Source organism: Pygocentrus nattereri, chromosome 1 (assembly GCF_015220715.1).
Source record: "Pygocentrus nattereri isolate fPygNat1 chromosome 1, fPygNat1.pri, whole genome shotgun sequence".
Lineage (NCBI taxonomy): Eukaryota > Metazoa > Chordata > Actinopteri > Characiformes > Serrasalmidae > Pygocentrus > Pygocentrus nattereri.
The window spans coordinates 51,162,063-51,176,160 of NC_051211.1; the positions used below are offsets into that span (position 1 = coordinate 51,162,063).

Here is a 14,098-nt window from a genome sequence, read left to right on the forward strand (position 1 = left end):
TTTTGGGAAATTGATTATTTAAAAATTTATCCACCAGAATTCCCACTTCCAAGTGGAGAATGATCCAGGTGCCCAAGACTTTTACACAGTATTGTATGTACATGCAAAAGTTTGGGCACTCCTGATCCCCTGTTTTGTTGATTTTATAAGCATAAAGAAGTGAACACATCCTCTACAGGGAACACATTTTAATGCGCAGTTACTGTATATTTGCTGAATTTAACATATTGTGGAGAATAAACATAAAATACAGCCTTTACAAAAGTTATGACACATTTATATTTTATACTTTTGTTTTTTTTTTCCCCAGTATGTTAAACTATAAAGAAATTATGGACTCAGATTTGCAGAAAAAATGTTATTCAAGTTTGTTTCCTGTGAAGGAACTTATTTGCACTTGAAAATGTTACAACATGTAATGTGGCTGTTGAAACATTTGCATATTATTGTTGTCGAAACAAAACCTTGTATCTCCAAAATGGTAACTATACAGGAGAAGGAAAAAACCTGCTTTACTTTCAATGTGAGTCAATGGAACTAGAATTTTTCCAGGTCATTCTGGGTCGTTTCTTTTGGTCCATTTATTATGACATTTACTCACAATGTAAAAGGAAATCGGCATTTTTCGAACTATGCCAAAAACTGAAACATGACAAAAATGGAGATGCAAGGTTTTGTTCCAACAGAAGAAAACCTTGTATCTCCAAAATAGTAACTTTACAGGAGAAGGAAAACACATACTTTACTTTCAGTGTAAATCAATGGAACCAGAATTTTTCCTATGTCATTTTGGGTAATTTCTTCTAGGCCATTCATCATAAAATTTACAAACTATGTAAAAAGTAACAGACACTTTCAAATTATGTCTAAAACTGAAAAATATCAAAAATGGAGATATAAGGTTTTCTTCCGAAAACGACGATATATATATATATATATATATATATATATATATATATATATACATATATATATATATATATATATATATATATATATATATTATACTTATAAATCCATCCATCCATCATCTTCCACTTCTCCGGGGTTCGGGTCGCGGGGGCAGCATCCTAAGCAATGAGGCCCAGACCTCCCTTTCCCCAGCCACTTCCACTAGCTCTCCGGGGGATTCCGAGGCGCTCCCAGGCCAGCTGAGCAATATAGTCACGCTAGCGTGTCCTGGGTCTTCCCCGGGGTCTCCTCCCTGGTGGACTTGCCTGTGACACCTCACGAGGGAGGCATCCAGGAGGCATCCTAACCAGATGCCCGAACCACCTCAACTGGCTCCTCTCGACGTAAAGAAGCAGCGGCTCTACTCCGAGTCCCTCCCGGATGACCAAACTTCTCACCCTATCTCTAAGGGAGAGTCCAGACACCCTGCGGAGGAAACTCATTTCGGCCGCTTGTATTCGCGATTACCCAAAGCTCATGACCATAGGTGAGGGTGGGAACGTAGATCAACCAGTAAATCGAGAGCTTTGCTTTGTGGCTCAGCTCTTTCTTTACCACAACAGACTGGTAAAGAGCCCGCATCACTGCTGACCCAGCACCAATCCGCCTGTCAATCTCCCTCTCCCTTGTACCATCACTCGTGAACAAGACCCCGAGATACTTCCTCCACTTGAGGCAAGAGCTTATCCACCCTTTTCTGTCTGAGAACCATGGTCTCGGAATTAGAGGTACTGATTCTCATGCTGGCCGCTTCACACTCGGCTGCAAACCGAGTCTCTGAGTCGACTCTCTTCTCCAGATTGCCAGAATCTTTTTGGAGCCGACTGAAAGTCACTTTCCAAGGCCTCACCAAACTCCTCCCATACCCGGGTTTTTGCCTTCGCGATGACAGAAGCTGCAGATCGCTTGGCCTGTCGATACCTGTCAACTGCCTCTGGTGTCCCACAGGCAAACCATGCCCGGTAGGACTCCTTCTTCAGCTTGACAGCATCTCTCACCTGGGGTGTCTACCACCGGGTTCGAGGATTACCGCCCCAACAGGCACCAACTACCTTGCGGCCACAGCTACAGACAGCTGCTTCAACAATGGAGGAGCGGAACATGGCCCATTCTGAGTAAATGTCCCCCACCTCCCCCGATATCTGGTCAAAGTTCTGATGGAGGTGTGAGTTGAAGATCAATCTGACAGGTTCTTCTGCCAGACGTTCCCAGCAAATCCTCACTATACGTTTGGGTTTGCCCGGTCTGACCGGCATCTTCCCCCACCACCTGATCCAACTCACCACCAGGTGGTGATCAATTGACAGCTCAGCTCCTCTCTTTACCTGAGTGTCCAAAACACATAGCCGCAGGTCCGATGACACGACTACAAAGTCAATCATTGAACTGCAGCCTAGGGTGTCCTGGTGCCATGTGCACTTATGGACATCCTTGTGTTCAAACATGGTGTTCGTGATGGACAAACTGTGGTTTGCACAGAAGTCCAAAAATTGAACACCACTCGAGTTCAGATCAGAGAGGCCATTCCTCCCAATCACACCCCTCCAGGTCACACTGTCATTGCCCACATGAGTGTTGAAGTCCCCCAGTAGGACAATACAGTCTCCAGGAGGAGCACTTTCAAGCGTCCTTCCCAAGGACTCCAAGAAGGCTGGGTACTCTGAACTGCTGTTCGGTGCATAAGCACAGACAGCAGTCAGGACCTGTTCCCTAACCCGAAGGTGAAGGGAAGCTACCCTCTCGTCCACGGGAGAAAACCCCAACATACAGGCGCAGAGTCGAGGGGCTATGAGAAAGCCCACACCTCCCCGCCGCCTCTCACAATGGGCAACTCCAGAAAAGAATAAAGTCCAGCCCCTCTCAAGGAGATTGGACCCAGAGCCCAAGCTGTGTGTTGTGGTGAGCCCGACTATATCTAGCCGGTATCTCTCAACCTCGTGCACCAACTCAGGCTCCTTCCCCGCCAGTGAGGTAACATTCCAAGTTCCAAAAGCCAGTTTCAGCAACCGAGGATCAGAACGCCAAGGCCCACGCCTTCGGACACTGCCCGGTCCACAAAGCACCGAACCCCTACTACTGCCCTTCCCATTGGTGGTGGGTCGATGGGAGGGGGGACTCATGTAACCCTTTTGGGCTGGGTCCGGCCGGGCACCATGAGTGAATGCCTGGCCACCAGACGCTCGCTGGCGAGCCCCTTCCCCAGGCCTGGCTCCGGGGTGGGGCCCTGGTAACCCTGTTCCGGGCAGGGTGCACAAATCCTGTTTTTTATTGTTTTTCATAGGGGGAATTTTGGATCACACTTTGTCTGACCTGTCTCCTAGGACCAGTTTGCCATGGGAGACCCTACCAGGAGCTTTTGCTCCAGACAACATAGCTCCTAGGAGCGTTCAAGCACGCAAAGGCCTCCACCACGATAAGGTGGTGATCCATGGAGAGTGTATATATATATATATATATATATATATATATATATATATATATATATATATATATATATATATATATATATACACATGCACATAAATAGAGGCACAGTGAGTTTGTTTCTGTGTATGTGTTTGTCTGTGTAACAGGAAGAGGCTGGGTATGAACCTCATTAAGGCCCAGTGAGCAGCGCAGCCTCACAGCTGGTCGTTAGGCCCTCGCTCTGCGGCCAAGAGGCCAGGGGACAGGGTGTGTGTGTGTGTGTGTGTGTGTGTGTGTGTGTGTGTGTGTTTTAGGCACAGGATTAGAGTCTCCCACCCTTCCCCAGGAATATCCCTCGCTCTGCGAAAAGGAAATACCAGATTAAATCTACATTACGATCAGGCCTGTTTCCATTTCTCTCCCACTCTGTCTGCTCTGCTGTCTCTCTTTCTCTCTCTCTCTCTTAATCTCTCTCTTTCTCTGTCTCACTTTCTCTCTCTGACACACTTTCTTTATCATCTCTCCTCCCTTTGTTTTTGGTGGACTCTTATTTTCTGTCGCTGGCCTGTTCCTGCCCTCAGTCTCGCTCTCTCTATCTCTCCCTCCCTTTTATTTTCCTTCTCTCTACGCCCTCCCTGTGTGTGTGTGTGTGTGCGCGCTCCCCCCACTTCTCTCTTTCTCTCCTGGGTGTAACATTGTTGGCAGTCAGTGTGAGAGGCAGCAGTCAGAGCTGTAAGAAGATCCAGTGGGAGATCGGTTTTCAGCTGTGTGTGTGTGTGTGTGTGTGTGTGTGTGTGCACGCACACCACTGTAGGCCCTGCATTTCTCTCCATCGCTCAGTCTGTCTCCCTTTTTTCTCTTTTTCCTCCCCTTCTTTTTCTCTCTGTCTGCCTCCCTCTTTTTAATCCACATTTATGTCTCTCTCTGTCGTTCTCTCTTTTGCTCTGTTTCTCTTTCTTTATCTCGCTGTCTCTCTTTTTCCTCCCTCCTTCCCTTTCTCTCTCACGCTTTCTCTCTTTATTATTCCATATCTCTCTCTCCCTCTCTCAGTCTATCTCTCCTTATTTCCTCGCTCCCTATCTCTATATCTGCCTTTCTCGCTTTCTCACTTTCCCCTTTCTCTCGTTCTTTATCTCTCTCTCTCTCTCCTCTCACTCACTTTTTTCTTTCCCTCACATTCTTTATGTCTCTTTCCTCTCTCTCTCTCTCTGTGCTGTTATATGGGGTTTTTCCACCTGCTGTAGATACAGGCTCTGGGTCTTAGTGAAGGCTTTACAGCAGAGAGAGAGAGAAAGCTGCTAATGTTCCTCACTCGGCTCCACACAGCCGCTCTCAATGGCTCCTGTTGTGCTGCCCTGCCTCTCTCTCTCTCTCTCTCTCTGTCTCTCTCTCTCACTCTGTCTTTCTCTCTCTCCCTCTCTCTCTCTCTCTCTCTCTCTCCCTCTCCCTCTCTCTCTCTCTCTCTCTCTCTCTCTCAGAGCCACGGGGGCTCGTCAATGATTAATAGTCTCTCCCTGAGTGGCATCTTGGGAGGCCCTGAGAGAGGCACAAAACAAGCCCTGTGTTTCCTCTCCTCTCTTCATATTTTCTCTCATTTCTCCTCCTCTTATTTTCCCTCCTTTCTCCTTCTCTCTTATTTACTCACTTTTCTCCTCCTCTCTTCTTATTAATTCTCCTTTCTCCTCTTCTCTTCTTAATTACTCTCCTTTCCCCTTCTCTTTTTGTATTTTCTCTCCTTTCTCCTTTTCCCTTATTTTCCCTCCTTTCTTCTACTATCTTCCCATTTTTCTCTCTTTTCATCTCCTCTCTTCATATTTTCTCTCCTTTCTCCTCCTCTCTTCATATTTTCTCTCATTTCCTCTCCTCTCTTCATATTTTCTCTCCTTTCTCCTCCTCTCTTCTTAATTACTCTCCTTTCTCCTCCTCTTTTCATATTATCTCTCCTTACTCCTTTTCCCTTATTTTCCCTCCTTTCCCCTCCTCTCTTCAAGTTTACTCTTTTTTCATCTCCTATCTTCGTATTTTCTCTCCTTTCTCCTCCTCTCTTCATATTTTCTCTCCTTTCTCCTCCTCTCTTCATATTTTCTCTTCTTTCTCCTCTCTTTTCATTTTCTTTCCTTTCTCCTCCTCTCTTCATATTTTCTCTTCTTTCTCCACTCTTTTCATTTTCTTTCCTTTCTCCTCCTCTCTTTATATTTCTCTCCTTTTCTCATCTTATTTTCTCTCTTCATATCTTCTCTCTGCTTCCTTCCCCTGAGGGAAAGATTCTGAAAAAGGAGAGGAGCAGAGAGGAGAGCAGAAGGTAAGATGGGAGAAAAGAGGAGATGAAAACAGCAAAAGAGTAGAGAGGAGAGGATATGAGAGGAGAGGATTACAAAGGAGAGGAGAAAAGGGAAGATGATAGGAGAGGAGAGAGGAAAGGTGAGAGGCTAAGAAGAATGAAGATGAGATGTGTAGAACAGAAAGAAGAGGAGAGAGCAGGAGAAAACAGAGGAGAACAGAACAGATATGAGAGGAGAGAAAAGAGAGGAGAGTGAAAATGAGAAGAGGGGAGGGGAAATCAGGAGAGGAGCAGAAAGGGAAAGAGGAGGGAGGAGAGAGCAAAAGGTGGACGGCAGTCGGACACTGAGCTGAAGTGAAGTTTTTTCCTGCAGTCAGGTCGTAATGAACTCTCCCTCTGTGACTCCTTCCCGTTTCATCAGACTCGCAGCGCTGGCCTATTGCGGCCGGAAACATGAAAGAGTCTTTCATGCTTTCCATGCAAGTTTTATCAAGGCTGAAGCACCACAGCTTTTCAAGTCACCCTGGATGAGCTTACGTGCAAAATCAGTAGAGACAATAATGGAGAGAATTACAATTACATCTCGTTAAGTGACTCGATCAATATCATCGAGGGTTCATCGGGAGGGCGTGGATGGTGTTGGGATCCCGGAAAGGTAGGCAAGATTGCCTATGCGAATGAAAGTGTTAAATATTATAACACGGATAATTCCGGTCCTAAAATCTGATTGGCTGAGCTGCGTTTGTAGCTGTTGTAAAATCTATGCTATATGCACATCTATGATGCCTCACAAGAACTGAATTCTGTATCACTGCACCACGGCACGAAAAGCCCTTGTGCTGTTAATGGAATAATCTTTGACTTTCATGCTGCTCGTATGGACCATCGAGTATATTGATGAAGTAAGAACCCATTTTTTAGTTTAAACTGAGAGGCTGACAACTTATGTTCTTAACCAGAACCAGGCTGGTCAGTTGGCTAACAGGCTAAAAGAGCCAAGAGCCTAAACAGCTCCATCATTAATATCACAGGCTTGAATTAAAGTACTTACGCTCTGATTAACTCTAAAACGGCAATATAAAAGTCTCAAAAATGTCACTTGAATGTCTCACACGCTTCACGTGTTCATGTTTCAGCCAGAAGTCGCGTCAAACCCAGATTGAATCCCAAATGGCTCTGTACCCCCTAAATGTGCTATGAGAGTTCAGAAATTCTAGCCTCTGCAGTCAAACAGTGCATCATTTATTGAGTATGAATGTTACTGAACTCCAAATGGGCTGCAGGATCCAGTATTTAATTCCTACATAGTGCACTATGTAGGGAGCAGGGAGCCGTTTGAGTTTCAGCCCCAGTTTGAGAAGAGGGCGTCGCTGGATTGGTGCTAAATAAGACTTGTGGTGGTAATTTAGTGACCAGAAAGTACTTATAAAATGAATGTTTTTGCATTGAACAGTGCTGTTATCATATGTTCATTGTTATATGACAAAAAGATTAAAAAGTCATGAAATGACTGCAATACACAGCGATGGGTGGCTGAAAGTTCTCCACATTCAGTGGCCAGTATGAACATTTTTACACCAACATCATCACCAACACACTAATGAACACACACGCTAGGGGGCAGTGAGCACACTTGCCCGGAGCGGTGGGCAGCCCTATCTACAGTGCCCGGGAAGCAGTTGGGTGCCTTGCTCAAGGGCACTTCAGTCATGTACCGTCGGGTCAGGCTGGTCTCTAACCTCCCGTGACTGAATAAACTAAAATAAACTAAACTGGCGCTCACCAATGGGCTGACAGCGTCAGATAGAAGCCAGTCGGTTTGGTGAGTCAGGGCACTTACACCAAAAACAACAAAAAATGTTTTTCTTCTGGTTGACAGTAGAAGTAGAGCATAGAGAATTATAGAGATGATTATAACTATATAGCCCTTCATTTCAAGGCCTTCATGTCAGAACTATTGTAGTGAGGCAGAGAATGGAGCAGGACCGAGAAGGTGAGATGGGGTCTGCGCAAGGAAAGAGGGCCTGAGGTGGGGGAGAGAGTTGAGGCTAGTCTCCTGCTGCAGCTGGCCTGCTGAGAGAGCAGGCTGAGTGGGAGGGAGAGGGAGAGGGAGAGGGAGAGGGAGGAGCCGAACAGTGGCCACAAGGTGAAAGCAGAGCTGGAATGTGTGCGGAATGTGGAGAATGATGGGATTTTTCCTGCTGGGCGGCAGAAAGCTGGACCACTGCTGAGCGCTGACCGGCACACACACACACACACACACACACTCTCTTGTTCTCAAAAAACAAGTTTTCAGTTTCTCAGAGACCGGCCTATAACCCTATGCCACTTTTTTATTGAGTCTATTCCTCCCTCATCAGCCTCCACATTTACTGCACCTATTTTCTCACACTTTCTCCATTTTCTTTTTCCCACTCCTTTAACTGTCTATTTTAGCTGTTATACAATGTTGTCTCTTCTCCTCACTCTGTCCATAATAACAGTGCTCCCTCTGCACTCTTCCCTCTCCATCTACTCTTCTGTATTTTATCCATACTTCCACTTATCCCCTTCAACCTTCTTACCTGCTCTTCTCTTGCACCTTCTTTCTTTCTTTCTTTTTCCACCTCTATCCACTCCCCATGTTCCTGCCTCTCTCTCTCTCTCTCTCTCTCTCTCTCTCTCCTTTCTCCTTTCTCTCTGTCTCTCTTCCCCCTTCTCTCTCTCCTTTTCTCCCCTTCTATCTCTCTTCCTCCTCCTCAGACCCCCTTCTCTTTTGCTGTTTTTCTCCCCTTTCTCTCTTGCTAATCTCTCTCTCTTGCTCTCCCTCCCACTTCCACTCGCTCTATCCCCCTATTTCTCTCTCTCTCTCTCTCTCTCTCTCTCTCTCTGTCTCTCTCTTTCTCTCTCTCTCTCTCTCTCTCTCTCTCTCTCTCTCTCTCTGCTCTGCGCCAGGCAGCTGCCTCCTTCAGCTTGGGCTGCTGCTGGCACCATTCCAAGGCCTGACAGTCACAAGATTGTTATTTCATTTATTTCATCTTTCCTTTCCTTGTTTGCCATTTGCAACGTCCTTCCAAACACACAACATTGTTCAAAGTTGCCTTATCAGTGATCGACTGGACCATGAGGCCTGTTTTTAAGACTGCAGGGGCTCCAGACATGATGAACTCCAGTGACCGATCTCCAGTGTAGAATGCCCTTTTCGGAGGGACAGATAAAGGAATAGTTTGGTCTGAGACGTATTTGGGCTCTGAAGTTCTTTCATTTTGCACAGGAGCTACAAGGCTAATGCAGCTAGTGGAAGTTTGAAGCTGCCAGTTCATCGTGCATCGTGCAGACTGAATAATCATGAAACACTTACTTGAAGCTGCATCGACTCTAATAGCTGGTTTATGTGGTGTCAGATACTGTTCATATCTATTAAAATACATCACATACCTGAAAACAGCTGTGGCAGCCACAACCCCAAAGCCTGTATCATAGTGATGTTCATTCCGAATCATTTGAAGCATTCGAGCACAGGGAATCAATTGCTCTGATCTGATTCGAGGGTTCTCACATGACTTGACATCACATAGACTAACTGTATCAGGATTGTTTATATCAGTCATGACGTGCATTTTTTGTGTCCAAGTCCATTAATTTTCTAACAAATAATTTAGTAAATACATGATATATATCAAATAATTCAACAATACCTGTTTGTGTGAAACAAATTTCAGTGCATCCATATAAATGCCCTTGGCATCGTCATGGGTCATGGGCTGGACGTAAGGGAACCAGCCTCGTGACCGGAAGGTCACCGGTTCGATCCCCAGAGCCAACAGCACATGACTGAGGTGTCCTTGAGCAAGACACCTAACCCCCAACTCCCCGGGCGCTGTGGATTGGGCTACCCACCGCTCTGGGCAAGTGTGCTCACTGCCCCCTAGTGTGTGTGTGCTCACTAGAGTGTATGTGGTGTTTCACTTCATGGATGGGTTAAATGCAGAGGTAAAATTTCCCTGTTGTGGGACTAATAAGGGTCTATTAATCTTATAATAATGTTTATTTATTTGAATACATGTAAGTGTATAAACTCAAGTTTAAAGACAAAGTTTTCTATTGGTTTCTGAGTCGATGCCTGTTTAATTTGAAATTGGTCTGAAAAGTCAGGTGGCACAACCAGATAGATAGATAACAATAAGATTAATATACAGTACAAAAAAACACAAAGTAATTGCATGAATACTAAGCAGGAGACAATGCAGTGGTGCCTGTCCCTCCAGTGAATGAACTACTGATTATGGACTGTAGCAATAAATGTTAACAGTTGTACAGTTTACCTTTAACAGTTAGACATTTATGGATGCGTAAACAAAGTGGCAGTGTGATATGAATGGCTCAGTATGCGGTGATGTCCCGGGAAACAATGACAAGGTGTTGCACAGTGCGATTGCTGTTTCAAACAATCTCCTGTACCATTCCTCACTACAGCGGAGCTGAATGAGTGTTGCTGAATGTGCTCTACTGTCTGACCAGTAGGTCATGAAGGGGGTGTGACCACCTCAAAACCCTCCAGTGAGCATCTCAAGACAGAGCCAATCTACTTAATCAGTTTGTTGAGCCTTTTTGCATCTCCCCGTCTGATGCTGCCTCCCCAGCAGACAAAGAAGGTAGCACTTTCAACAACAGACTAGTAGAAGATCATCTTGGCGCACACATTAAAGGACCAGAGCCTTCTCCGGAAGTAGAGACTCCTCTTCCTGTATACAGCCTCTGTGTTGGCCCTCCAGTCCAGTTTGTTGTGAAGCCAGGGCAGCCAGATATTTGTAGGTGTCTACCAGCGCAACCTTCTGACCCTACGGGACTGATCATGGAACTCTGAGTGAGTTGAGTGGCGCAACCCAACCAGAACAGTTGAATAACTGAAATAGGCAATTAAAAGCTTTGGTAACACTCACTATACATATAGCAGCAGTGCTGTGTCTGATCCACCCGTACCAGCACAATACATACTAACACACCACCACCACAACAGTGTTACTGCAGTGCTGAGAATGATTCACCACCCAAATAGTACCTGCTCTGGGTCCATGGGGGGTCCTGACCACTGAAGAACAGGGTAAAAGGGGGTAACAGAGTATCATAGAAACAGATGGACTACAGTCTGTAACTGTAGAACTACAAAGTGCAGCTATACAGTAAGTGGAGCTGATAAAATGGACAGTGAGCGCAGAAACAAGGAGCCTGATTGGTGTATGTAAGATATAAAATGATAGAAAATACCAAACCTCTTGGCTGATCGACTACATTAAGCGTAAGAGGGGGAAATTGTGTAAATTAGATTTTTCTTTTAACAATACGGATACTGAAAACCGCTACCTTGTTTTTGCCTCCATGACAAAAGGCAGAGAACGTCCCGCTTATTCAGGCAGAAAGCTTTTAACAGATGAAATAACGTCTGCAGCCAGTGTGCCCAAAGACCTGTGTCGTAATTCTCAGACAACGCACAATAACAGTCACAGCAATTACTTTTAGACCTTCTCTCTCTCTCTCTCTCTCTCTCTCCCTCTCTCTCCTCCCTGGACAGGTCATACATTAGGCTATGAGAACCATATTTTTTCATCCTTTTGTCAGAGGCAACTTTTGAGAAATTCTTGGCTTAACTCCCCCCCCTTGAATGAGAAACTGTCAATTTAATTGGCTGTGATCTTGTATGCAAAGCTGCTTTCACTTATTGCGCTGAGGTCTTATCCTTTAAATATGAATAAGATGGTCTGAGAAAAAAGCACTGGGTCTTCTGCAGCTTCAGTGCTTTGAATTAAAGCCAGACACACTGGGTTTCGCCCCATATTATTATTAGCTTTTCTTTTTTTCTTCTCTTTTTCTAGCGAGATACACTCTCCCCCCCTCATCCCAGCCCCAAATATTCCTGCATTTTACTAATTCTACTCCAAATTCTCCTCTCTCTCTCTCTCTCTCTCTCTCTCTCTCTCTCTCCCTCTCTCTCCGGTCTCAAAAGCATGACTGTTGGTCTCCAAGGAGTCGTGAGGGAAAAGCTCTCGGAGCCACAGTTCTTTCTCAGAAGTCACTTAGCGCTCCTAAACAAAACACACATCTGCAACCAAATCTGTAATCATGTCTGTTCTAATCCAGCCAAGCAGCGCCCGTTCAGGAGGAGGGAGAGGAGGAGAGCACAGCCGTCAGACACATTGACACATGTATGGAGCAGTGTGGGTCGTTTTTGGGCTAAAACCAGACAATATTTAGGCTCCACAGACAATGTTAAGCAGTCAGGTCCATAAATATTTGGGCGTCTACTGGGCTGATATTCCTTCCATGGCATATTAGAGTTGAAATTAAATAGTGAATGTGAGCTCAAAGTGCAGACTTTCAAACGATTCAAAATATTATGTTTTCAAAACATCAGCACATAGAAACTGAGCTTTCTGTGAACTACCGTGTTTCCTATCACTGCATAAAAGATGCCGAGGCTTCTTTTCTTGTTGGACTGTTCATTCAGAACAGTTTGGCTTGATAAGCGCTTATAATAAATAATTAAAAGAGTAACAATACAACATGTCTGATGTATTAATCATATTCCTGTTCATGTGTTTACTTGCTGGAAAATATACTTTGTGAGTAACTAAACAACTAAACAAAACTATGTTTTTGGTTTTGTCAGATAATTTTCTTTACATATCAAATAAACGCAGCATAGCCACGTTGTTGTTCGACCTTAAGGGGTCAGTATGTACTGAATAGCTGAAATTGCTCTGGTAAGACGTTTTCCATCTCGCCAAGATACACCACTTGTCACTTTGCAGACATAAAGCTAGTTTAAGCTTTATGTCTCTAGTCTTGACTAAATGTCGATCAGTAAATGAAGCTGCAGGTCTGGTCAGCTGCCACCTTCAGGTAAGAGGAAGAACTGCAATGTACTGGCTGACAGGCTGTTTAATATACACTGTAAAACAGAAATTGGGGGCCAATTAAAATCTGTCTGTGGGCCACATTTGGCCCTGGGGTAAGACTTTAGACACCCTTGGTGTAGGTATTATTTTCATAGCCAGCATCCCTACCCTCCTCAAGGCCTTTACAACAGCTGTCTACAGCTCCTCATTGTTCTTGAGATGTTCTACCATCAGTAGGTGAAATCATGCTCGATTTGTTTGAGGTCAGGTGATTGACTAGACCATAGGCAAAACATTCCTTTTTTAGTCTTGGCTTGCTTTTGCAGTATGCTTTGGGTCATTGTCCATCTGCACTGTGATGCACCACGCAGTGAGTTTTGAAGCCTTTGGCCGAATCTGAGCAGATAATAAACACTCTGTGTCTCAGAGTTCATCCTGCAGCTTTCGTCAGTAGTCACACCATCAGTAGAAAACCAGTAAAACAGGCAGCCATACATGCCCATGCCATAAAACTACCTCCACCATGCTTGACAGAAGAACTTTGGATCATGAGCATTTTCTTCCCTTCTCTGTTCTCTCTTGTCATTCTGGTACGAATCTTTGTCTCATCTGTCTAAAAGATGTGGAAAGAAGACTGTTCGGGCTTTTTTAAGATGTTTTTTATGGCAAATTCTAATCTTGTCTTCCTGTTTTTGAGGTTTGCATGTTGTGGTGAACCCTCTGTATTTACTTGGGTGAAGTCTTCTCTTGATTATTGACTTTGACACGGATATGCCTACCTCCTGCAGGATGTGCTCCGTCTTGCCAGCTGTTGTGAAGGATTTTTCTTCACCAGAGAAAGAATTCTGGTCATCCACCACAGTTCTTTTCTGTGGTCTTCCAGGCCTTTCGGTGCTTCTCAACAGTGTGTTCCTTTTTTATAAGAATGTACCAAATAGTTGATCTATTGTTGGCCACACCTAATCTCCCAGACAGGTTTGTTTTGATTTTTCAGTCCTAATGATGGCACAGGCAGTGCAGCTCTTTCGGCTTCATATTGAGAGTTAATAGCGGCAGATTTCAAATGTAAATGACTCACTTGAAATCAACTTCAGACCTTTTGTCTGCTTGGATGAGCTGAGTAGCTAATTGTCTAATTACTTCTGAAAATGGTTGTAATTCGTACACTGTCCACCCGATGTAGATGTAAATAGTCTCATTCTGCACTTGAATTTCAAGTCCAATATGGTGTAGAAGACTAAGACAATAATAACTCTCTTGACGTCCAAATATTTATGGACTTGACTGTATGATGTTGCCGTCATATTAAAACTTAGCAGTTAACGCTAGTTTAGTTTTAGTTTGCATTGTGAAAACATTTCATGATGAGTTTACAGTTATCGGAATAAAATTTTATCACATTGATGAATAATAAGAGCTTTCAGATTTGACACTGTTTTGAAAAAATAACATTCACTGTCCTGTATTTAAGTCTGCTAATATTATAAGTTGCTCTGTGAATATGGGTATAAGGCCAAGTTAGAAGGTTATTTGGCTTGTTTTGCATTTGTATTATTTAAAAATTGTTGGGTTTCTGCTGTTTATT

At 44.3% G+C, this 14,098-nt stretch overlaps 2 protein-coding genes across 2 annotated transcripts in view; both read left to right on the plus strand.

Annotated features, from left to right (window-relative positions):
* The window catches only part of cax1 (cation/H+ exchanger protein 1), a 1,125,587-nt gene that overhangs the window by 880,994 nt on the left and 230,495 nt on the right, over positions 1 to 14,098 (plus strand). The gene's annotated exons all lie outside the window — the stretch shown is intronic.
* The window catches only part of wnt5b (wingless-type MMTV integration site family, member 5b), a 149,073-nt gene that overhangs the window by 60,246 nt on the left and 74,729 nt on the right, over positions 1 to 14,098 (plus strand). The window lies entirely within an intron of this gene.